At 39.1% G+C, this 24,113-nt stretch overlaps 1 pseudogene; it reads right to left on the reverse strand.

Moving 5' to 3' along the window:
• Positions 1-6,738: 6,738 nt before the first annotated feature.
• On the reverse strand, positions 6,739-18,919 carry LOC131346420 (interferon-induced GTP-binding protein Mx2-like; annotated as a pseudogene).
• Between the last annotated feature and the right edge of the window lie 5,194 nt (positions 18,920-24,113).

Genomic DNA, 24,113 nt, shown 5'->3' on the forward strand with positions numbered 1-24,113 from the left:
AGAGCCAGTATACATTTAGATCTCATTCAGCTAAATGATGTTAATCCACCTGTCATGGGATCTGCTTAACAGGAAGTCAGTTATTTTGGGATGTTTGAAAAATGTACCCATTAGAATTTGATATACCCCTCCTAGGGGATTTATATGATTTTGATCAAACATGGTCCAATATGATCTGAAGACATTGAGGATCTAAAATTGTGAAGTGATTCTTGATATCTCAAACGGTTCAGCCGTGAGGTGCTCTTAAACTTTCCCTGTATTGATTACAGAAAACTAAATTCCCAAATGGTAAAGTTCGCTTACCCCCTTCCTCTAGTCCCTGCGGCACTCGAGGAACTCCGGGGGGCTCGCATTTTCACCAAGCTTGACTTACGGAGCACATACAACTTAATCCGAATCCGCTGTCATGATGAGTGGAAGACTGCTTTCATCACACCTGCCGGACATTACGAATATAGAGTTATGCCCTATGGTCTCGCTAATGCACCCTCTGTATTATAAAATTTTATGAATGAGATTCTGCGAGAGATGCTTCATCGGTTCGTGATGGTTTATATCGATGACATTTTGATCTATTCCTCCAACCGAACCGAGCATGTCCGTCATGTTCGGCAGGTGCTAGCTCGTCTTCACTGTCACCACCTCTATCTCAAGCTGGAGAAGTGCGAGTTTCACCGGCCCATAATTTTCTGGGGTACATCATCTCTGCCAAAGGGATTCAGATGGACCAAGCTAAGGTCAAGGTGGTAAAGGACTGGCCACTACCGCAAACGATTAAAGAGCTACCGGAGGGCAAGCTCGTTCCACTTCTAATTCCACATCGGCCCTGGTCACATGTGGGAATTGACTTCGTCACTGACTTGCCCCCCTCCGAGGGGTAAACCACCATTCTCGTTGTGGTAGACCGGTTCTCCAAGGCGTGCAAACTACTCCCGCTCCGTGGCCTACCCACCGCCTGGGAAACAGCGGAAGCCCTCTTCCACCAGATCTTCCGGCATTACGGCATCCCGGAAGACATCGTATCCGATAGAGGGCCCCAATTCATATCTAAGGTATGGCGAGCTTTCTTCAGAAAATTAAATGTATCTGTACGTCTCTCTTCTGATTACCATCCACAGACTAATGGCCAGACCGAGCGAAAAGTGCAGGAGATTGGACGTTATCTGCGCGCCTACTGCCGAGACCACCAGGAGGAGTGGAGCCAATACCTGCCCTGGGCCGAGTACGTGCAGAATTCGCTCCGCCAAGAAGCCACAGGGCTCACACCGTTCCAGTGCGTACTCGGTTATCAGCCACCTCTGTTCCCGTGGTCAGGAGAACCGTTGGAAATCCCTGCTGTGGACTACTGGTTCAGAGAGAGTGAGAGGGTCTGGGAATCAGTGCACATGCACCTGCACCGCACCGTAAGCAGGCACAAAAGACAAGCCGATACCCGTAGGCGGGAGGTGCCACTATATCAGGCAGGCGACATGGTTTGGCTCGCTACTCAAGCTACCCAGCAGGAAGTTAAGCCCCCATTACATCAGGCCTTTCCCCATCCGTCGAGCCATGAACAATGTGACTTATGAACTCACCCTGCCGGGATCGCGCCCACCTTCCACGTCTCACTTTTAAAACAGTACACTAACCCCCTTCTCCCTTCTTCCGCAGAGATGCAGCAGCCCGAGGTGGACCCAGACAGCACGGTCTACCAGGTCCGGGAAATCCTCAACTCACGACGGCGGGGCAGCCAAATCCAATATCTAGTCGACTGGGAAGGCTATGGTCCGGAGGAGAGGTCCTGGGTGAACCATCTACGCCGATTGGACCGGCCCGCTCCCAGAGGAGGGGGGGGGCTCGTCAGAGACGGCGGCGAGTATTGTTTGTTGTTAGTGCTAGAGAGGATTCCTGATTTCTTCTGCAGTGTCTATCACTTAAGCTTTTGAGTTCTCGTTTATCTCATTCGTTCTTCGTTCTGCATTATATTAAAGTCTGGCTGGTTGAAACTGATTCTCCTGAGTCTTCCTCTACAAACCATGACAATACATATATATATATAAACTGATAAGTAATATAGTTTAGAGGGAGAGTCATTGTCCCTTTTGACATCACTGGACATTGCTATGATCTGTTTCATTACACACAAACTGTCACTTTTGTCCTTATATAGTTTAGACGGAGAGGCAATTGTCTTTTGCCATCAGTGTACATTGCTGTTATCAGTTTCATTAAACCCCAATTGTCACTCTTGTCCTTTTGGTATTTCCCCTTTAAATGCATGTACCCACTGTGCCCACATTGTCAGGCGTGCCTGGGTGGCGATGGCGCCGTTGCTTGTGGTAGCCCTGGGTGTTATCTCTGCGTAGGTCGTGAGTCCTAATTATTTAAAAATAGCTTATATCTGTTATACTATTCATAATAATTTTATGATTTATGAGATCATCAGTAGTAGGACTGTAATCATGGGGACATACAATTGATGACTGCACAATTAATATAAGTATAGATTATTGAATGTGTTTATTTCATACTGCAGAACAACTAGATGTGCAGAGAGAGAGAGAGAGAGAGAGAGAGAGATTCAGGGAAAGATGAGAGACAGTGAAAGCCTTGATAATCCATTTGATTTTTTCGTCCAAGGATTTTGATTTATAGTCTTGCTCCCACTCACTATGTGTGTGGAGTTTGCATGTTCTCCCCGTGCTTGGTGGGTTTCCTCCGGGTGCTCCGATTTCCTCCCACAGTCCAAAGACATGCTACTAGGCTGATTGGAGTCTCTAAATTGCCCGTAGCGTGTGATTGCATGAGTGAATAAGTGTGTGTGTGCCCTGCAATGGATTGGCACTCCGTCCAGGGTGTATCCTGCCTTGATGCCTGATGACACCTGATATAAGCACAGGCTCCCTGTGACCCAAGGATAGATCGGATAAGCGTTACAGACAATGAAATGAAATGAAAAAAATTACTGTTTACACTTTCTGGTCTGTTCTTGTCATTGAGTGAACACTGAGTTTTTGAGCGTTCATTTAGGACTATTTATTAATTTATAATTTGACTGGTACTCTACCTGTTACATCAACTAATAGGGTTAGCCTGGTGGATTACATAAACAGGGTGGCAGTGATGGCAGCAGCAAAGGTGGCCGGGGATAGAATCAAATTCATGGCCTGAATTATTGTCCCAGTCCGCCAATGAACAGAAGCTAAACACAGAATCAGTGAAACAAATACACAAACTTGAATAAGGTGACTAATAAACCAACACAAAACAGGTGAGCATAATCAAGGGGGACAATGGAACCAACAAAAAAAGATGTTCAGACCCTGCGTGAGTCCTCTGGTGGTCTGGAGAGGATTTATCCAAGGTGACATAGTTGACATAGTTGTCCCCTAAAGATGGAGTGGGAACAGAGTGAGGCCAGGGAGGGGTGCGACGAACACAGCAAAGTCTGAGAGTGGAGCGACAAACATGGTGTGGCCAGAGAGGGGAGCGACAACAGAAGGACACAGAATGATATTTTCAGCCGAGCATGGGTGTGGTATGGCATCTTCGGTGGGACAGTGTGGAGGGTGAGCTCATCAGCTGGCTAAGGCAGGGGGTGATATCCTCTTCAGGAAATGAGGAGTAGAGTAACATCCTCCATGTAAAAAGGAAGCAAAGTGACTCCCTCAGTAGAACAGGAAAATGGAGCAGTGTCCTCAAAAGAACAGGGAGGAAGAAATGTCCCCTGGAAAATAAAGAAAGCAGAACAACATCCTCAGTGGAGCAGGGAGGCAGAGCAATGTCCAAGGTGGGGCAGGGAGGGATGGAGACAGCTCCAGTCTGGAAGCCTGACCTTGGCCATGAGTTGATCATGGGGGTCCTTGAGCCTGTCAAATAACCTCTAGTTATTTTAATTGGAGAAATTAAGTGGAAAATAGGAAAAAATAATAAAAAAAGGAACAATAACTTGGTTGCATTATTGTGTGTTTATAATCGGGAATGTGGCTGGGTTCTGAATAAAATATTGACATTCAATCTCAAGTTCAAAAAGAAATTATCATACAGCTGTCGTCAATGCGATTATTCTCATTAACCCCAAATAAAGATCAGCTGTTTCTGTAGGATTTTCTTCTTTTCTTGGTTTCATCTGACTGTTGCAACCATAGTCCACAGAGAGTTTCCACATCTCACTTCTGGTAAGATATTGATAAGGAGAGGGGATTAAAAGAATTTGCAAAACATTCAGATGCAGAATGGAACACTGTGAAGGCAATCATCAACAAAGATGGAGCACCAGAGCGACATCATCAAGAACAGGATGTCTTACCAAAATGGATAAAATAAAAGGATAAAAATTTACCAAAAGACCTGCAGCAACATTAAAGGAGTTGCAGAAATATCTAACATGTACTTATGACTCTTTGCATGTATGCGCTATGGGTTAGGTGGCTAGACATCACATTTCTCACAAAAAACTCGACTAAATCACCTGAAATCATGTGGCCAAATGTGTTATAGTCAGATTAAATCAACTCAGCTGTTACTGATGTAACAACAGATGTTAAAAGAAAAGTATTTATTCTCCTTCATAAATATCCTATTTCTTCCACAACAATAGTCAAAAGTAGTAATGTCATGTGCCAAAATGATGTGTGTTTTGTAGCGTCTCCAGGTCAGCTCACTTGCTCATGGGGTCCATTGCATCCTTCTCAAAAACTCAATTAACTATTACACAGCTCACAACTGAGCTATCACTACTTATAGTCGTTTCATTAATGAACCCCCCAACAAGACTGGAGACAAAGGAGGAATCCTGCCTCCATGAATGTTGGAGTTCTGCAGACCATCAGTACTGATAGCCCAGCCTCACACCCCTGGAACTTCCCATCAACTTGTGACCTTAATATGCAAATCTCCCTGCGCCTAGCAGTTTTACTGCCGTTAAAAGTCAACAAGAATTCCCTAATCTAAACCGAATCAATGCCTTGACCAGGGGATGACCAAAGTTCTGACTGAAGACACACACACACACACACCCAAAGCGTCTGGAAATGCTCATCCTGACCCCCCCCCACACACACACACATACACACACACACCCAAAGCGTCTGGAAATGCTCATCCTGACCCCCCCCCACACACACACATAAGGAGAGTTCCTTTATTCAACTTTCAATAAAACAATAGTAGAACCCTACCTGACCCATGCCTAACACACCTGTATATATGTATTCCACTTTTGCCTTTATATTTTTATTGTTGTATTACCACTCATGACCTGTTGTTCTGTTTCATGAAATAGAACGTTTTATAAGATAAGAATGTATGTTTTATTTGCCTATACCCAGTTCCCTTTCCTCTCATACTGCTTCTTTCATGTCTACTATCAAAATGATCCGCTTTTACTTTTATAAGCAATAGTGTATGCCATATGGTCATTCAAGTACATAATATGAGCCTACATTACTTTAATTGAAACTTTATCCATTCCTGACTTCACGATAAAGTATGCAAATGAGTGACCGAGCAGAGACAAAGAAAGAGGGCCAAGGGATCAATAAAAACCCTAAGCACCCATCTATCGTAGCTTTTTGCTCTGCTCAGCTCGGCTTGGCCCCACGGGGGCCAACCCCCTCTCCGCTCTGCGGTCGGGGGGGGCCCCCATGCGCCTTTTCTTCCCGACACGACCTCTTCTATCGTCCCCGACTCGACTCCGATCTTTCTTCGGGACAAGACTTTCACTTTCTTCTGAGACTTTGCCGGCAGCTTCAATTGAAGAACTTTGTTTGCACCACCGAAACCTTTTTCATTCCAGCAGAATCTCTTGCTTACTCCGAGGACTTTGAATCTCCGAACCTCCTTGATCCCCTACATCAGGACTCTTATCAACAAACCAATGCAAGTAAAAGTTACTAATTATTTTAGATCCGCAATTTTAAGCTGAAGCCCCTTTATTAAGGCGAATCCTAATTACCTTGACGATTCTCACACGTGGTAACCAAAACTTGATCTGAAACTTGCCATATTTGATCTCTTCTCTGTTTCCTTATCTCCTTCAAACTCTCTCTCTCGTTCTGATTTCCTCCGTATTCCCTTCCTTAATCTCCATCTCTCTTTTCCTACTTATCCCCTCTCTATGATCCTTAACCTGTCTTTTATGTTTGTGTCGTAGTTAGTATGTGTTGTGTGTTTCTGTTTTATTAAATGTGTTTTATTCACGAGTGATTGTCTCTGTGCTTTGCTCACAATTTCAGGGTCCCTGAACATTGCTCTTGCTACGTGCTAAATTACAGCTAGTACTTTATAAAGTAGTTATTCTTTCTTGGCCAGGAAGATAACTTTCCCTGGAATTAATACATAATTATACTGTCTGTTCGCTGGACGAACAAATCAAATAATTGTGTTATTGATTCTCTGACAGTTAGTTCTAAGAACCCCAATTTGAATATTTATAATTAATTATAACCAGTTATAATTACTTAAATATTTAAATTTTGAGCTAAATTCACTACAGTTTATATGTATGCGATTTGGAAAACTGTATTAATTAATATGTAGGAATGTATTTGAACAGTCTTCTGAAGAAAGAAGAGTTAGATTTTGTCACAATAGCATTCACACACTACTGTGAGGGTGCAAATTAAACTGAAACTAAAAGTAAATTAGCTAAGGATGAGTCTTTTTCTGATCAAGTCATTTTCTAGTCTTTCTTTGTTTTAAGTTGTAGAAAAATATCAGGAGCACATGACTAAACATTATGAAACACTATGTACACAAATGAAATGTTGTAACTGAGAAACACCATTAGCTAGTTTATATACACAATATTCCAGATATAAATGTGAATAATTTGATGTTCTTTATATTAACATAACATAACCACAAATAAATCTCCTTTGTCATTTACACCAATTAGTATTTACAAACCACCAGAATTTCTACGAGTTTGCCGGACTTTGACTGGAGCATGGTTGCTTTATCAGTAGATAAAGCAGTAATTTTTGGAAAAAAAAACAAACAAACAAATTTTTGGATTGCAAAATTTTGTTAATCCATAAGACCGTTTGAGTCTCTGGCTATTGTACAACGTTACACTTCTTAGTCTTGATTTTATTTTAAAGTGTGCTTTTGATCCTTGTCCATCTGTCCTGCGAATCGCTGCCCAGTGTGTTTTCTGAGCAGATAATATAGAACTATAGAGAATTCATCAGGCTGCTTTCTTCAGCAGACTTATAAATAACTAAAAAGGAACCAGATGCTTCTAATCAAAAGCAATTACTTCCTTTCCATATTATCCCATTATTCTGGTGCAAGTTGCAATTTGTCCAATCTCATTATTTTATTACAGAACGGTATGGGATTTTTAGGGGTAGGGTTTTTTTGTCTTAAAGGTTGTTAATGGCTTACATCTTATGATAAACTTGCTGATGAAGTCTTCTTGATTGTAAATTTGGCAAAGATATGCCTCAATGTGAAAGTATCCACTACAAACTCAACATTTTCTTGTGTAGCATTTCATACTTACTGAAATCTGGTGCTATTGCACATAATTCTAATAAGCCTGACAAACATGATAAAACATGGATTATTATTAATATTACTAATTAATAGTTATTTCTAGTAATCAGCAGAATAGCCATGGTACTTGGATTCCTTAAAGAAGTAAAAAACTATTAAACTAATATTGAGACTTGGTCAGAATCAAGAATGTCAGTTGTATCTGAAATTTCATTAAGAAGTCTTGCAACAGAATACAGCATATCAAAAACAACTACAGGCCAAAATGACCTTCGAAATGAAAGAATGTTCTGTGAAATATAAAAGCTGTTTCTGTAGATCAGTGGTTTTAGTTTTGAAGGGTTTTGTATTTTCCCTTTTTTAACACACCACATTTAGGCATTGGTAATTAGATGATAGCTTAATCAGGTGGTAAACCTCTAAAAAGATGAAAAACCCTGATCAGCAGTGGCCTGTAGCTTCAAACAAAGTTGCTGAGTTTCTCTTGAGCAAGGGTAAGACAGTCCACGCGGTTCTGCATGTCAATGCGACGTCTGCTGATATCTGACTTCACGCAAAGCATCGGCCACGTTGGCACCGTCCATTAAACCCAACATCTCTGAGCAGATTCCTTCAGCATGAAGTATCTGATCAGCCAAGCGCTGCGCCACGATCTGTCAGGAGAGGGAAAAATATCCAACTCAAATAATTTCCAGGTTTTAAGGTAAATGTTTAATGCATGTGTATTTTCCTTTAGATTTTACGTTTAGTAGATCTAATATAGTAGATCAATTTTGACCCAAATTATGTACAGCATTAAATTAAATAATTATTCAAACCTTTTATTAATGCAATAAGTATTTGTAAAAAGTTTTCTTAAAATAAATGAAAATACCAAAATCTATTAGACAACATATTTGATTTGCATATCACACATTCTCTACCATATAATAATAATAATAATTATTATTATTATTATTTTGAATGAAGCCAAACTAAAATATACTTTCTTAACCAATTGACTACTAAAATCTACCTCGTAATAAGCCCGCAGCATTTCAGGGTATTTGTTTCTGCTGTCAAACCCAGCAAAGTTATCTTCTGAAGCCTTCTGTCCATCAGTAGCATTAACATCATTCAAGGTTTTGAAGTAGATGCCATCTTGAGTGTAGACCAGTTGCTCCATCTCAAACTGCTCCATGATCCTCTCCTCCACCTTGGCTTCCTGCTTTGACTGAATGTTGTCTATCTTGTTCAGGGATGTTGATGTAATTATACAATGACTGGATTTAACTATTTCCAAAACATTTACTACTTTTAGGACACAAATGCTTTAAAACTTAAAAATTAACTTAAAATTATTTACCATTGCAACCGACTGGAGGTAAGGGTAGTTGAGAAAGCAGGTTTTGGACACATCTGAAAACTGCTCCTGGTGTCTGAAACACAAAAGTTCATACATTATACAACATATACAGGCACGGAATTACTACATACATGAATGCTTTGGTTTCCTGTGGCATCTTTTTCCTTGTTCACATCAACAGAGAGAAAAATAGGAGGTCTGTGCTATAATACTATCAGAAGCTCTGCTTTGTAATCTTTGTGTTTAACCATCTCAATGACATAACTCTAATATGGAAATATGACTGTTCTTGGTAGTGAGCTGCCAGTTAATTTTCTTGGTTGTGGTATGTTCCATGTACCTTCCAGATGCTGATAAAATACTAGTTGTTTGTTATTGGTCTACTAAACTTACTGAAAGTTGATTTTATCTGCTCTGCACTAATTACTAGCTAAAATTTGGGGTGCCCAATCTTATCAGAAAGGGTCAGTGTCGGTGCAGGTTTTCATTACACCCAAACAGAAGCCACACCAGAGTCTATTCTGGCGATTCATCCCCAGGTCAGGATTTTGCAATTATCCCTGCACAACTCTTGGATCTCCCCTTCAGCCATTGCTCACAACCTTGGGGTAACCACGGACAATCAACTGTCCTTTTCCTCACGTTACTAATGTGACTCACTCTTGTCGCTTTCTTCTCTACAACACCAGATGGATTCAACCATTTTTATCTACACATGCTGCAACTCTCTGCTGGCAGGTTCATCTCTGAACGCAATTAATCCTCTGCGAACGATCCAAATATCAGCTTGCACATCCTTTTATGCCCTTTGAGGGACACACTTCTGGGTTCACGACATTGATGCACATACGTCCGGGTTTGCAACATCGCGGGGCTCATTTCCGGGGCAGCGGTCATCACGGACGGTTTACCACCCTTTGTGCGCCCCGGCGCTATATAAAGACGCTATTGTGTGCCTTCCTTGCTAGATCTCTCCTGCTTTGCTGATGAGTCATCCCACCCTTTGTCTCTGCCAGTCTTTTTCTGTTGTCACTAGATTTTCGACTGTTTTCTCACTCTGTTTTAAATTACCCTATTCAGATTTGAAGTCCAGGACTCTTCTTTTTGCAAGGACCTTTGGCTGGTCATGTTTATTCTCCTTTGTTTGAGCATTTTTCTGGGGAACCTGGACTCTGTTGGCAGTTCCCAATGCAGTGTGTGGTGATGTTTGAGCTAGATCCTTCTTCATATCCCTTTGAGTGCTTCAAGGTAGCCTATGTCATCTCTCTGCTTTCGGGCAAGGCAAGGCCATTGGAGCTGGGTGAACTGATCACCCTAGCCACCCACATCGGCCGTGGAATCCGGGAAAGACTAGCAGAGAGGACCACCCGACGCTCCTGGCACCCCAGTCCGCAACAAGCCACCCACTCTTTGCCGTTACCACTGCCGACAATGGCCTTTGTTCTTCCAGTCTCCTCCCAGCCCATGGAGATTGCCCGTCGTTACCTGCCCCCTGCTGAGAATGTGAGACTGTCTGTACTGTGGGGAGGCCGGACACATCGGACTCCAGGCCTCAAACTCTTTACCAAGCTCCTGTCACATCTCGCACTTGGGTCTTAAATCTGCGGTTCCTGACACCAAAATGCAGCTGTGTGACTTGTTTCCAACCTTGTTTTCAACAGTAGCACAGATCCACTCTGGATCCAAAATGGTGTTATTTGTTTGTTTTAGCCTGAATCTCAAGGTGCATGGACACCAAAGACAGTGGTCTCACAGTCCACATTGTCATGCTGCTATATATATATATACTCAAGTTTGCATATCACATTCCATTTTGATTCACTGCACGTTTTTTCGGTGCTACGTGCCCTGTCTTGTGTTGTTTTTTTTGTACTTCCTGTTTTTGCACTGTTTGCACCTGCTTGCACACGTTTCACTTCATGTCACTAGGACAAACTCCTGTCCTAGCTCTGTGTTGTTGTGTCTGTTTGTAACTATATGTTGTGTGTTGTTTCTGTAGCACCAGGGTCCTGGAGAAACATTGATTCATTTCACTATGTACTGCATCAGCTATATGTGGTTGAAATGACAATAAAAGCTTCTTGACTTGACTGGCTGCATGCATCAGATTCAAATCTGTTTGTTTTATTTATTCAAAAAAAGTGCTATAATTCCTCCAAACAGTATTTAGGCTAAGTCTGTGAGCTAGTGAACCAGCGTTGATGTATTCATTTAGAGAGACTTCAAAGCACTTTTGTACGTCGTTGTGGATAAAGGCGTCTGCCAAATACCATAAATGCAAATGTATTGAAAGTTTAAGATCAACTGATTAAACAGGTGGAATCATGTGTCGTGCACCCACAAACCTACAACACTGGTCCTTTGTGGATAAGATGGGATGCCCCAATTGTTCTCTGCATGGAGTGTGCTTTTGAAGAAAATCTATTTCAACTATTGAAAATTACTAAAATGATTTGGGATGGATTCTGCATATAGACTGTGTACTCACATGATACTTTTGTGTTGTCAAGATGGTCTTTCCACTTTTTGAATTCAGACCGAAGCATTACAAACAAAATTATCATTGTTGACCACTTCCCCAGATGCCAAGCGGTTGATCTTATCATTAAATTTCATCAAGGTCTGAAACAAAAAGTAAACATTAACATGATTTAGGCAGGCTAGTACAGGGCTCTGGATTAATACAAAACAATGTTACAAACATCAATAAAAAAAAGATCTTCCTCTTCTGTGGATCCAGTGGTGGGCCAGATTCACACTGACTCAGCCCTTTTCTAAAGCTCCACAGCTGCTTCTTGATCTCTTCTGAGATCAGTGGTAAGGATTTCTGAACATAAAAAGAAAAAAAAAGAAAGAAAGAAAACAATAAAAACAGCAAAATTAGATCATAAACCCTACAATTAATTAACAAATATTTTGTCACACAACCATTCAACACAAGTCTGCATTGTCCACTAAATTCTTTTTAAGCTCAGACCACAGAGTCATGTAGTGTCATGTGTTCACGTGCATCAAACTGATTGTTGTTGTTGAAAAGCAAAAGAAAAGAAAAACGAAAATAAATTTGTTCACAACCCTGAACAGCACCATCATCTCTTCTACCTGTTGGTGCCTAGTGAATTTGGTTGCCCGATTGCTTCTTCCAACAGCTCCAGATCACTTGTCAGTAGTGGCTGCTGGCAGAAGTGCATGGTGCAGAGAATGTATTTGATATACTGATTCTGTAGCAGTTTGTTGCACAGCTACCCATGGGAATTGGGCACCATTGTGCCCATTACCACTCATTTAGGTCATTGAAACGACTGCACAAATCCACCAATTTGTGTTCGTCCTGGTAAATTATGCAGCACACCATAATTCTAACTCAGTAACTCTATGCAACATCACAGCATGGTGTTTTGCGGAGGTGCTCTTCCATGTTATCTCCCAAGTCAGGGTCCAGAAAGAGATCCTGACTGACCAGAGCTTTATATTTATGCCAAAGACACTTCACAAACTGCATGAATGATTGGGTATTAAATTGATTCACACCAGTGTTTATCATCCACAGATGGACAGTTTAATCAAATGCTTAAAAATATAATTTGTATGTTTGTTCACAATTATGTGTAGATTTGGGATTTGTAGCTTGCCAAATGTTATATGCAGTACAAGAGGTCCCACAAGCCTCCACAGGGTTTCCCCTGCTTTAATTATCATAGAGGCAGAAGCTTTGTGGTGTCCTAAATGTCATTAAGGAAAATTGGCACAAGGGAATTTCTACCAGCAAAAAATCTATTCAGGAAATCAATAAATTTGCTACAGCCACAACAGCAATTCTGCATGTATTATGGGGAACTCTGGGACTGTGGGAGTTTGCACCGGGAGATAAAGTATTTTATCTTTAAGTCAAGCTCTAAATTATTCAAAGTGTGCAACAGAACATGTGGCTAGGACCCTTTGACACTGCAAGTCAGAGAAGTTGAATATGAGGTCAGTCAAATGGATGGAGGTGGTGCATATCTAAAATATAATCTAAATGTTCTAAAACCATTGTGAAGTATGGTTCCTGTGGCTATGGTGGAGGTGGTTCCTGAAAGAGAGGAACTGGGACCAGGTGTAAGTCCTAAAAGTGCAGCCCAATTGACCCTGGTCACCTGTGAAGACCACCTGTCACCATCAAGAGAGCATGGGTCATGAGTCTTGAGTCATGGTTGTGTCCCATACCAGTTATCTGCACACAAAAATTGTGGTCGAGTGGAACCCAGGTGTGCTATTGGGCATGTGTAAGTATCTGGCATCCTGGGAATAGAAACCACTGCTGACTGAACTCACTAAAAAGGAGATGTCAGTTCTGGTCTAGTAGATCGAGCTGTGCAATTGGGCTTTCTTAGATCAAGAAAGAGTATCTTACCATTAAGTGGGTTGTCCTCACCCTTCAATACTATCTGCTGGAGTGCCCTTTTACCCTCTGTTCCAGTCAAGGCCCACTCCAGTGTCTACACCGTGTAAAGGATGCCAACATGTGGACCACTTGTTGGTATCTGGCCATTTAAATTTCAGGTGGTCTACAGACTGTGGGCACAGATGGTGATGAGTCTTGAGTCAGTTTGGTGGCAAGGCACTGAATAGTTGCTTTCTCCTCATACAAAAGGCAGCTGGTAATAAGACATACAGTAAATTACCAGTTACCACTAGTGAGTCATAGATCAGAAATAATTGTGTTCTTCATACTTGAAATATTCATGACGTCTGAAGAATTCCCTCTCTACTCGAGTGGCCTCAGTCAGAGAGATCTTTTCATCAATTTGCTTTTGGCTACGGCACTTAATGACATAGCTTTTACTTAAGGGAATGACCTGATTTCTGACTATATCCAAGATGTTCTTTTCTGTTCCCTTGTCTGTAAGGTCTGGCTTTGTAAGAATAGCCGTAAGAATACAAAAATAAAAATAAAAATAAAATAAAACAAATAAATATGTAGCGCTTTTTTTTTACCCTTTACTAGTAGGATAGCGCCCTGAGCTCATAAACTCTATTTCCCCAGATGGACTCAGGTCTCCCCGCCTTTAATTTTGACTAAAGATAGATTGGAATTTCTAGCAAAATGATCACTCACCTTCTGGTATGTTGTCTATTGCATCTCCTAACTTATAAAACAAATACAACACCTTGGTTCCCAAATTATAGCCGAATTTATTAACAAAAAAGAATAGATAAATAAAATAATTGAAAAGGTACTTTTGTTAAGCCAAATCAAATATCATCAGAATTATATACTGTCGGAATGAGCAATTCACAAGATTTTGGTACTTAATACTTCAAATAAAAATATACTGGTACAGATACTGTGCTCAACCTCTGAATATATACCTTTTAACCCTGTATATCGGCTTTCAATGCTTAACATATACCACTGTTAAGGAAACACAGTAACAAACTGTTTGGGGGAAAATTGTTCATTGGTATAACCTTCTCACTTTAACTTAACTACTTTGTGGGCCCCACACACAAGCCGGCGACCAGAAAAGAACAAAAAAAATAAATAAAAAGAATACAACGAACCCCCCTGTTGCAGGCCTGGTCGATGCTCAGGAACGTCGTGGCTAAAACGTTGAAGCCCTTTCACGCTAGCGAGCAGAAATAAAAAGCTGGAGTACTCACATGCAAGCAGAGTCAGTGTCAGTATCCAAACGCCGCACCTCCACGCTGTAGTGACAATTTAGCAGCAGTGCAGGCTAGCTAACAGCTAACGGCAGAGAGCAACAGGAGTCAGTCCATCCTGTGAGGTGAAATATGCCTTTCTCCTTCGTTGCCAGAGGAGCTGCCAGGCTTTCTCCTGGTCACCTGGAGCGCTATCTGGGAAGAGGAGTCTTTTCTCAGGCTAGCTCGTTAGTTAGCCTGTTAAGCTAATCAAAACAACAACGGTTTCCTCGTGGTCGTTTTCGAAGTTAACGTTTGTCAAGACGGCTTCTTAATGCACTGCAGTCCCGTGTGCCATAGCTTGTACAACAACGGGAGTAACTAGCACAATTATATCCATCAGAACACTACTTCTTCTTATGACTCGCTGCCGTCTCATTTACTCTTCGTTTTCGAGCGCAGCCTGTTGCTTCCACTCGTATTCCTCTCTTCTCCCGCGCAGCTTTTTTTTTTTTTTTTTTTTCCCGAATCACTCACCCCGCCCCACAGCCAATCACACTACAAAACTACTGTCATGACACCTCATCCTCCAATCACAGCCGAACAATCAAACAACATTGATTGTCTTCAGCACAAGCACATGGTACATAGCACATGTCAACCAAAGTACCAGAATACACATCAACATCAATGCAGATTATTTCTATGAACCCAAACACCAAATAAAGAACCTGAACACATTTATAACAGTTTTACTCTACAGAATATATTTTGTATATATTGTATATATTTTTCTAAATCTAACTAATAGGTAAGATTTAGGTGTATAAGGCATCAGCCCAAGGCTACAAAAATAAATAAATAAATATTTACTGTTTTTGTCAATTAACTTTATTGATACTTTACCCAGAGTCCTTTTTCCTTCAGGATCCACTTCCTGGGTCATTTTCAGAGCTTCTGTTGTTGCTATGTCAACAATACATGGTACTACGACCAAATTTATAGTTTGATCCTTCTCTATATATTTCCCAATGAGATTCTTAATCTAGTCAAAAATAAGACAAGCAATGTTACAATTTCAATAAAGGCCTTAATCTGTTTAGCAAAAAGATCAAGTTACAGTTTACACTGACTTGATGTCCAGTGTCTTCAGGTTGACCTTTTACAGGAATTCTGGCAATCCCAGGGAGATCGATCAGTGTGAGGTCACATACATCAGGAGCCATGATCTCCAGAGTGATGAGTTCATCACAAATTCCAACTCCTTCTCCAGCCAGCTCATTCTGGGCTGTTACAGAGATGGAGTAAGCATTATAAAAAAAAAATTAACATATCTTCTTTAAGTGTTACAAGGCAAGACTGTTAAATACTTAAATAGAAGATTATACAAAATTATATACATGGGTGGTTCTCACAAAACCATTGCAACACCATGGCACTAATGATTTTAAATAAATAAAAAGGTGCAATTTAGTAATATAAAAAAGCATCAGAATACAAAGCTCAGAATCAGAAGACAATACTGTTCTTTACCTTGCACAATGTGTAATTTCAACATGAGAATGAAATATTTTTCTATTTTACTGCATTTTCTGCTGAAATTCTCATTACCGCAATGCGTCCGGCTGTGTCTGAATGTGTGTTATGATTTAATTTAAACAAATTAACTTAAAAGTTTAGAAAAAATTTTTTTTACTGAATATTCATGTATAAAAGTAGGAAAATGATGTGTCCATGCCTGATGTTTTCATCCTCTGCAACACTTTTTAAGGACTGTTTAAACACACATACAGAATGTAAATAAAGTTTGATTATGAGTGATGGAGCACATGGGACAGTTACTTCAAGATGGTGACCAGATGAGATCATCTTTTTATATCTTTCCAGTTAAATGTTAAATATTCTATTGTCAGAATGTTAACATGACTTTTTGATCATCATTAACGAAACAGGGAGTTTTCTACATTTCGAAAATTTGTAGATTTACAATTTTTTTATGAAAATGTACTTTAATGAGGTCTTATTATATGCATTGAGAAAAAAATAGTAAAGCCATCATGGCTTGTTTATTGTTAGCAAAACATCCTGAGGCACCTCATCCTCCGCAACACCATCCTCATACACTGAAACCATTTAAAGCCAGTTGTGGTAAAGAGAACTTTAAATATCTCTTATGAATTTAATATTAATTTCAAATTTCCTAAATGTTGATATTTTGCTTTATGATTTGTTTCATTGTAGACAATCAGCAAGTGTGAAAAAAAAGCTTTAGCAAAGGTTAGGGTGACAAAGTTCAGGGAAAAATTCTACAGAAACCCAGAACTGCTGGAGGAGTACAGAAGAGGGAGGTTAGGAGAGAGAGAGAGGTTAGGTTTGGAGATGTTACAGCAGGTGTAATTAGCAATAAACACCCTACAGTGTTAGGAAATGTACATGAAAGTATACACACACAACCCTTTAGCCACTACTATAACAGGACTTTGGTGCTGGACTGAGTGTACTATTCATACTGTGGGAAATTCCCATCACACTAAGGCATGTAGGTCGTGTGATTCTTAAAGTGACAGCAGCCTAATAAATTTGCTGCACAATTTTGCTATAATTTAGTAATTTAATTACATAATAAATAAACAGTTATTTGTTCTTCTGTTAATATTCTTTTTTTTCTTGTTTACTTTACTTTTCAATTTCAAAGGCTAAAATTAAGCTCTACCCCACCCCACAACTTCAGGCCCAGTATAGAACACACACACACACACACAGAGTAAGCATCAAGTCTAAACTATATGATGACATATACATAAAATGTTTTTTCCCCCATGTTATGAGACTAATTTAATGTAATGCTTTCTTTCCGCTTCCAGGAATCAAAAACCAAAACAAACTGGCAAAGTAAAGAAAACTGAAGAGCTGACTAAGAAGCAACATGAAAAGAAAAAAAGACAGTGGTCAGTTATTTTTTAGTGCCATGGTAAAATGCTTCATGATTTTAAGGCACACGTTGAAATGTTGTCTTGTTTATTCCTGCTTTAATGTTTTTCTTAATTTTTTTTTTTATTTTTGGCTTTTGTATTTTTGAAACACTGGACAATAAAACTGTTTTGAACTTGAATGCATGATTGTGTAAATATTATCTGTTTCTTTCTGCATTATCTCAGACTAGTATATAAGTCTCAGTATAAATCTCAGACTTGTATAGTTATTATCATTACCGAAATAATTAACCTCATTACCAAAACCTATATATCATTACCGAAACTCATGTTTATTAGATGTTAATTTAATTAATAGAATGCATGACTGTTAATAATCTATTTTTAAAACTGTGAAAATGTTTGTGCTTTTCTGTCAGTGTTAACAGTGTTGCGGTAATGAGATTTTTTAAGACTTATTTTGGAAATTATGTTCAAAAAGGTGTTAAATGGTAAGTAAAAGTTTTTAAATTAATGTTCACAAACACTCCAGACTTTGTTCTTAATGTCTGAAAAAAAAGTTAATTTAAGCATTTTTAAAATTTTCATGTCTGAAATTTTTAAAACCAAGATTTCATGAGAATCACCCACATAGTAAATTTGGGGTAAAAACCTTTTGGATAATGGAATTTTTTTTTAATCTAATTAAACTAAATCTTCTTTAATCTAATTCTAAAGCAGAACCTGAAAGCAAGAACCTGACAGCAAGGTTACCCTTTTCAGAACCATAAGAAAGGAATTTTATATATTTATCTTTATCTGTTTATTTTTTTATTTTATTTTATTTTTTTACAAATGTTACTAACCTTTCTCAACATAGCCCTCAACCAGTGATGGGTCATTAAACTTTTCTGTGAACTGTCCTTTGTAAGATATTACGGCTCGCCACTGAACACCACATTTTATCTTCCTCAGCTTTAGCTCCAGTGGACATCTTGTCACAATACCTTAAGTTGAAAAAGTACATTATACATCAGCTTTTTCCTGCTTCTATTAATATCAAACAGAGAAACATGACTTACTGTGTGTGTGTGTGTGTGTAAAAAGAAGAAGTGAGATTTTTGAATTTGAATTGAATTGCTAGAAATTTTTATAGTCAAATTCTAACATAAAAGTGGTAATATGTGCAATGTGTTATATTTACTACTCTGTAAGAGAAATAAGAACTCACTCACCACTCCCTCTGGGCAGTGCCACCCCAGATAGTGCTTCTAACACAGAACTTTTTCCAGAACTCTGATCTCCAATTACAGCTATAGTTGGCAAAGCCAAATCTTTGTCAATACCAATCAGCCTCAAAGAGTCAATCAGATCGATATAAGGACGAACTTTCTCCTCTAAATGGCTGTGGAAAACTCCTTCCATTGGCTTACTGTGAAGAAGTAAAATGCATTAAGTTTTAATTATGAAATCCACACAAGCTGATGACTGTTTGATCACATTACATTTTAACTAACCTGTTCTGATAATCATAATCGATATTTTGTTCACTCTCCATCATCTAGGAAACAAATTCCAAAAGTTTTTTTTTACAAGAAGAAATATTTCATTTACTTTCACATCATAGAAATTAAATTTTTTATTTTATTTATTTATTTTTTTTTGGGGGGGGGTCTGTTTTATACACACACACACACACACACACAGAGAAAGAGAGAGAGAGAGAGAGAGAGAGAGAGAGAGAGAGAACCTATATGTCAGAACCTCTACAACGGATGTGGATGAAGAACTGAAGAAAAAAATTGTGCAAGAAATGTAATGTAATGTAATGTAAACCAAATGTAAACAACTAAATGTGTGGGTTTGCCTTGTTTTGACTTTCACTAACACTAAAAAATAGGAAAAAGTATTTTTGCAAGCCATAATGTGTGTTTGGATAAGATCTGTCATTACATCCAACAGCCTTCAGAGCTGGTAATCTGCAGTTTAGTAATTGTAGTTACTTTATCTCTGACTTAATTTAAGCCAAAGACATGTCTCAATCTGCTCATCACATATCTCTCTGTCATGTAATTAGCTTAATTTCCCATTAAGAAATTATTATTTATAATAAAAAAAAAGGTCTTGTTTGGTCTTAACTGTTAAAGAATGTTTCTTTTTTTTTTTCCCAATTATTTACAGGATGGCATTAAGATACTATGTCATTAAGACTCATTCTTCTCCTCCAACTGTTTTAAGCTGCTCAGGGTTGCAGTAGATCTACCACCTGGGAACACTAGAAAAGCAATTGTCACCTGTCGGTCTAGATGCAAACCATATATTGGTAGTGAACTGAACCTGGCACTGAAAAAAATATTATGAAAGAACTGTGAGAACGCAGAGATTCCTCTGATCAGACACATCACAGGGGGTCTTCTCCAGTTACCTATTACTTTTTTATTTACTTGCAAAAACTAAACAACCTGATAAACAATAAAGACTCTTCATGCTTGGATGGGAAGGAGCAAAACTTGGTTTTATTGCAGTCAGACAAGTCTTCAGAAGATATCTTCAGCAAAAAAGGCATGAATCATCAGGCTCGGGGAGTGCAAAAGTTCAGTGAAAATCCCCTCTAACCACTTTCATTTAATTTGCATAGCTTCTTAGAACTGCATACATTCTTAGAATTGCCGTTATTTTTCAGACTAACTGAAACCTCCTCTGGCGTTCACAACCTTTAATGGAAATTTATGCTTCTCTGATCTCCACTGTTAAAAAAAACTACGCGCATAAAAAAAATGCACCTTACTTCCTTAATCGTTGCACATTCAGCTCTGAGCCTGCTTTGCAACAGAAGTCTCACGGACTGTACTTGCATATTCTAAATGGGCTTTAAAAAATGTTTTAATTCTAAAAGTTTTATTTTTATCCACTCTAACTTTCTAGTGTTTAGGTTTAGCTCATGCTTTACTTTGCTTCACCACTATATTGCTTATTTATGCATGGTGTTTATACTTTTAACTTGCATTTGCCTCTGCTGCTGTTGTTACAGTTCTTTGCACCTGCTGCTGTGGTTAGCACTCTTCTTAGTTACACAACTGTTTGTTTAGTCCACATCCTCAATCAGACTGATTTCTGCAGCCTAGCTTTTTGCAAAGATAAATGTGTATTTTAGATGTGGTAGCCCTGGGTGTTCTCTCTGTGCAAAGTACTGAGTCCATATTATTTAATAATAGCTTATATCTGTTATACTATTCATAATAATCTACACTACTCTTCAAGCATGGTTATTTATTTTCATGCTACTTTAATGCTTCTTGTGGTTAATATACTTAATATTGCCTTAATGCCATAACTTGTAATGTGATATATTTATGCTGCTATTATAATGCTTAAGCTTAAGTAAAACTTTTCAACAGAACTGATCATGAATGCCGTGTATAAATGTCTACACCTGGTAGTCTGCAGTTGTATACTAAGTGTAATCACTTTAAAAAGGAACAATTAATTCATAATGGCTATGGTGGTGATCCAACAAACACATAGTGACATCAGCAGAAGCTGGACACAGAATCAGTGAAACAAATACACAGACTTGAATAAGGTGATTAATAAACCAACACAAAACAGGTGAGCATAATCAATGGGGGGGGGGGGTTGCATGGGGGGGGTGGAACCAACAAGAAAAGATGTTCAGACCCTGTGTGTGTCCTCTGGTGGTCTGGGGAGAATTCGCCCAGGGTGGCCTTGACATAGCTATCCCCTAAAGGTGTGAAGTGCCCAAACTTAACAGGGTCCAGAAACCTGGGTGGAGTGGGAACACAGTGAGGCCAGGGAGGGGCGCGATGAACACAGCAAAGTCTGAGAGAATAGTGATGGTATGCGCTATGGGTTAGGTGGCTAGACAGCAGCCATTTTTCACAAAAAACTCAACAAAATGTGTTATAGTCACATGAAATCAAATACAAAAGGTACAACAATTCCATAATTCTAAAATGTATTTTCAGTTAAAAAATGTGTGTGGCATTGTGGTGACTCCATTATGCTTTTGGGCCACTTGAACTGGGGCTTTAATCAAGGTGGAGGGAATCATGAATCACTGCAAATAACAACCGATTATACTGCAAAACCTTCAGGTGTCTGATACTAAGATGAAGATGAAGAAAATGAAAAAAAAGATGAGAAAATTCACCACAGCAATGACCAAAAGCATACATCCAAATGAACAAAATAAAGACTTAACTAAAAGAAGATCAATGTTTTTGAGTAACTCAACCAGAGCCCAGACTGGAATCCAACTAAAAATCTGTGGGGTGACCTGAAGCATTGCTGGTATAATTAAATTAATGGGTGACTACATTTTTGTGAGACTTGGTCAAGTTTTTCCTTTCTCTATTTTCTATGTTGTAATTTCACAATGAGGGTATAAAAGGACATGAATTATCTTGGTCTTATTGTTTTACATCACCAAAAGCCATTTTAAGAGGGGTGTGTAGACTTTTTACAGTGTACAGTATATATACTACTCACAAAAAGTTAAGGATATTTGGCTTTTGGGTGAAATTTATGGAAAATGTAAAAAGTTCACACTACAGTGATATTATATCATGAAAGTAGGGCATTTAAATAGAAGCATGCAATAATGATTTCCTCATCTCAAACAATTTATTGAAACAAAAGCCAACAACAGTGGGGGTATACCACAACAAAAAATGTCAATGTCTCAATAATTTGTCATGTGCCCTTGACCATCAATTACAGCTTGACAACGACGTCTCATGCTGTTCACGAGTCGACTTATTGTCTGCTGAGGCACAGCATTCCACTCTTCTTGAAGGGTGGCCCTCAGGTCATTGAGGTTCTGGGGTGCAGGGTTACGAGCCTCTACACGGTGACTCAGCTGATCCCATAGGTTTTCTGTGGGATTCAGGTCTGGAGAAAGTGCAGGCCACTCCATTTGAGGTACCCCAGCCTCCAGCAGCCGTTCTCTAATGATGCGACTTCGATGAGCTGGAGCATTGTCATCCATGAAGATGAAATTAGGCCTGTGTTGCTCATGCAGGGGCACAATGACTGGATTAATGATGTTAATCAGATAGTATTGGCTTGTCACTATACCATTCACAAGATGTAGGGCAGTTCTGTATTGAGTAGACACACCTGCCCAGACTGTAACACCACCACAACAGTGGCTGATGCATAGCGCTCTCCTTGACATCTCCAACATCGTTGGCGGCCATCATTTCTGCTCAATGTGAATCGACTTTCATCAGAGAACAGCACTGAGGCCCACTGGTCCCTCGTCCACCGTAAATGCTCCCTGGCCCGATGCCTGTGCCTGGTGGTGTGGTCAGGTACCATTGCAGGTCGTCTAGTATGAAGACCATGCTGACGTAAACGATTTCGAATGGTCTGATGTGACACTTGGGTGCCTCTAACCTCCCTTAAATGTGCCTGGAGTTGAGTGGCATTCATCATCCGGTTCCACAGGGCACTGTTCACAATGAAGCAGTCATCAAAGTGGGATGTGGCCGAAGGACATCCACTTGTATGCCTTTCTGTGACTCTTCCAGTCTCTCTGTATCTCTGTAGCAACCTGCTGATGACACTCTGTGACACTCTAAGCTCAGTGGCCACTTCCCTCTGAGAACATCCTGTTTGAAGCCTCACAATGGTGAGGTACTGTTGATCAATTGTTAGGTGTGGTCTTGGTCTCATGATGTCAAACTGTGAACAGCATGATGAAGAGGACTGTTTAAATACCAATTCTAATTGAACCAGAAAATTTATTGGTCGATTCATGGATCAAACACCAGTTGTGAATTTTGCCGTTAAGCACCTTGTTAGAGAACAGCAAGTTATGCAAAAAGTACTGAAACACTGAACAGTTGGACATGTGCATTCAAAAGTGTAGAGAAGGTCAAATTAAGTTCACCTGTAAAGGTTATAGTGCATTTTAGGTGCATCCTGAAATTTCACCCGAAAGCCGAATATCCTTAACTTTTTGTGAGTAGTGTATATTGTTTCATTAATGCTTCTTGGTCTAAGCTGCGGTGACAACGACAGTAATCAAAAGTAGAAATGTCATGTGTCACTATGATGTTATGTGTTTAAATGTATGTAATTTTGAAAACTGTATTAATACATATATATATATATATATATATATATATATATATATATATATATATATATATATATATATATATATATATGTATATATATACATATATATATATATATATATATATATATATATATACATATATATGTATATATATGTTTATTACATCATGCCATCGATTCTCCCTGCAACATCCCATCAGCTTTTTTTTTTCAGCAAAAACAGAAGGATTAACATGGAAGTGATATCTGCCAAACACTGGTAGACAGACTGATGAAAACAGACGCAAGAGTTAGGTTTAGTCACAATAGCATTCACACACTACTCTGAGGGTGCAAGTAAAACTGAAACTGAAACTGAAATTAGCTAAGGATGAGAAAGTCTGATTAATAGATTTTCTAGTCTTTGTTTTAAGTTATATAAAAAATATCAGGAACACATGGTCATATATTTAAAAATGAAATGCTGTAACCGAGAAACAACATTAGCTAGTTCATATTACACAATATTCCGGATATAAATGTGAATAATTTGATTTTCTTTATATTAACATAACATACATAACCACACAAATAAATCTCCTTTGTCATTTTTAACAATTAATATTTACAGAGCACCAGGACTATACCCTGGACATCTACACAAGTTT

This window comes from Hemibagrus wyckioides, linkage group LG26, assembly GCF_019097595.1.
Source record: "Hemibagrus wyckioides isolate EC202008001 linkage group LG26, SWU_Hwy_1.0, whole genome shotgun sequence".
In the NCBI taxonomy this organism is placed as follows: Eukaryota; Metazoa; Chordata; class Actinopteri; order Siluriformes; family Bagridae; genus Hemibagrus; species Hemibagrus wyckioides.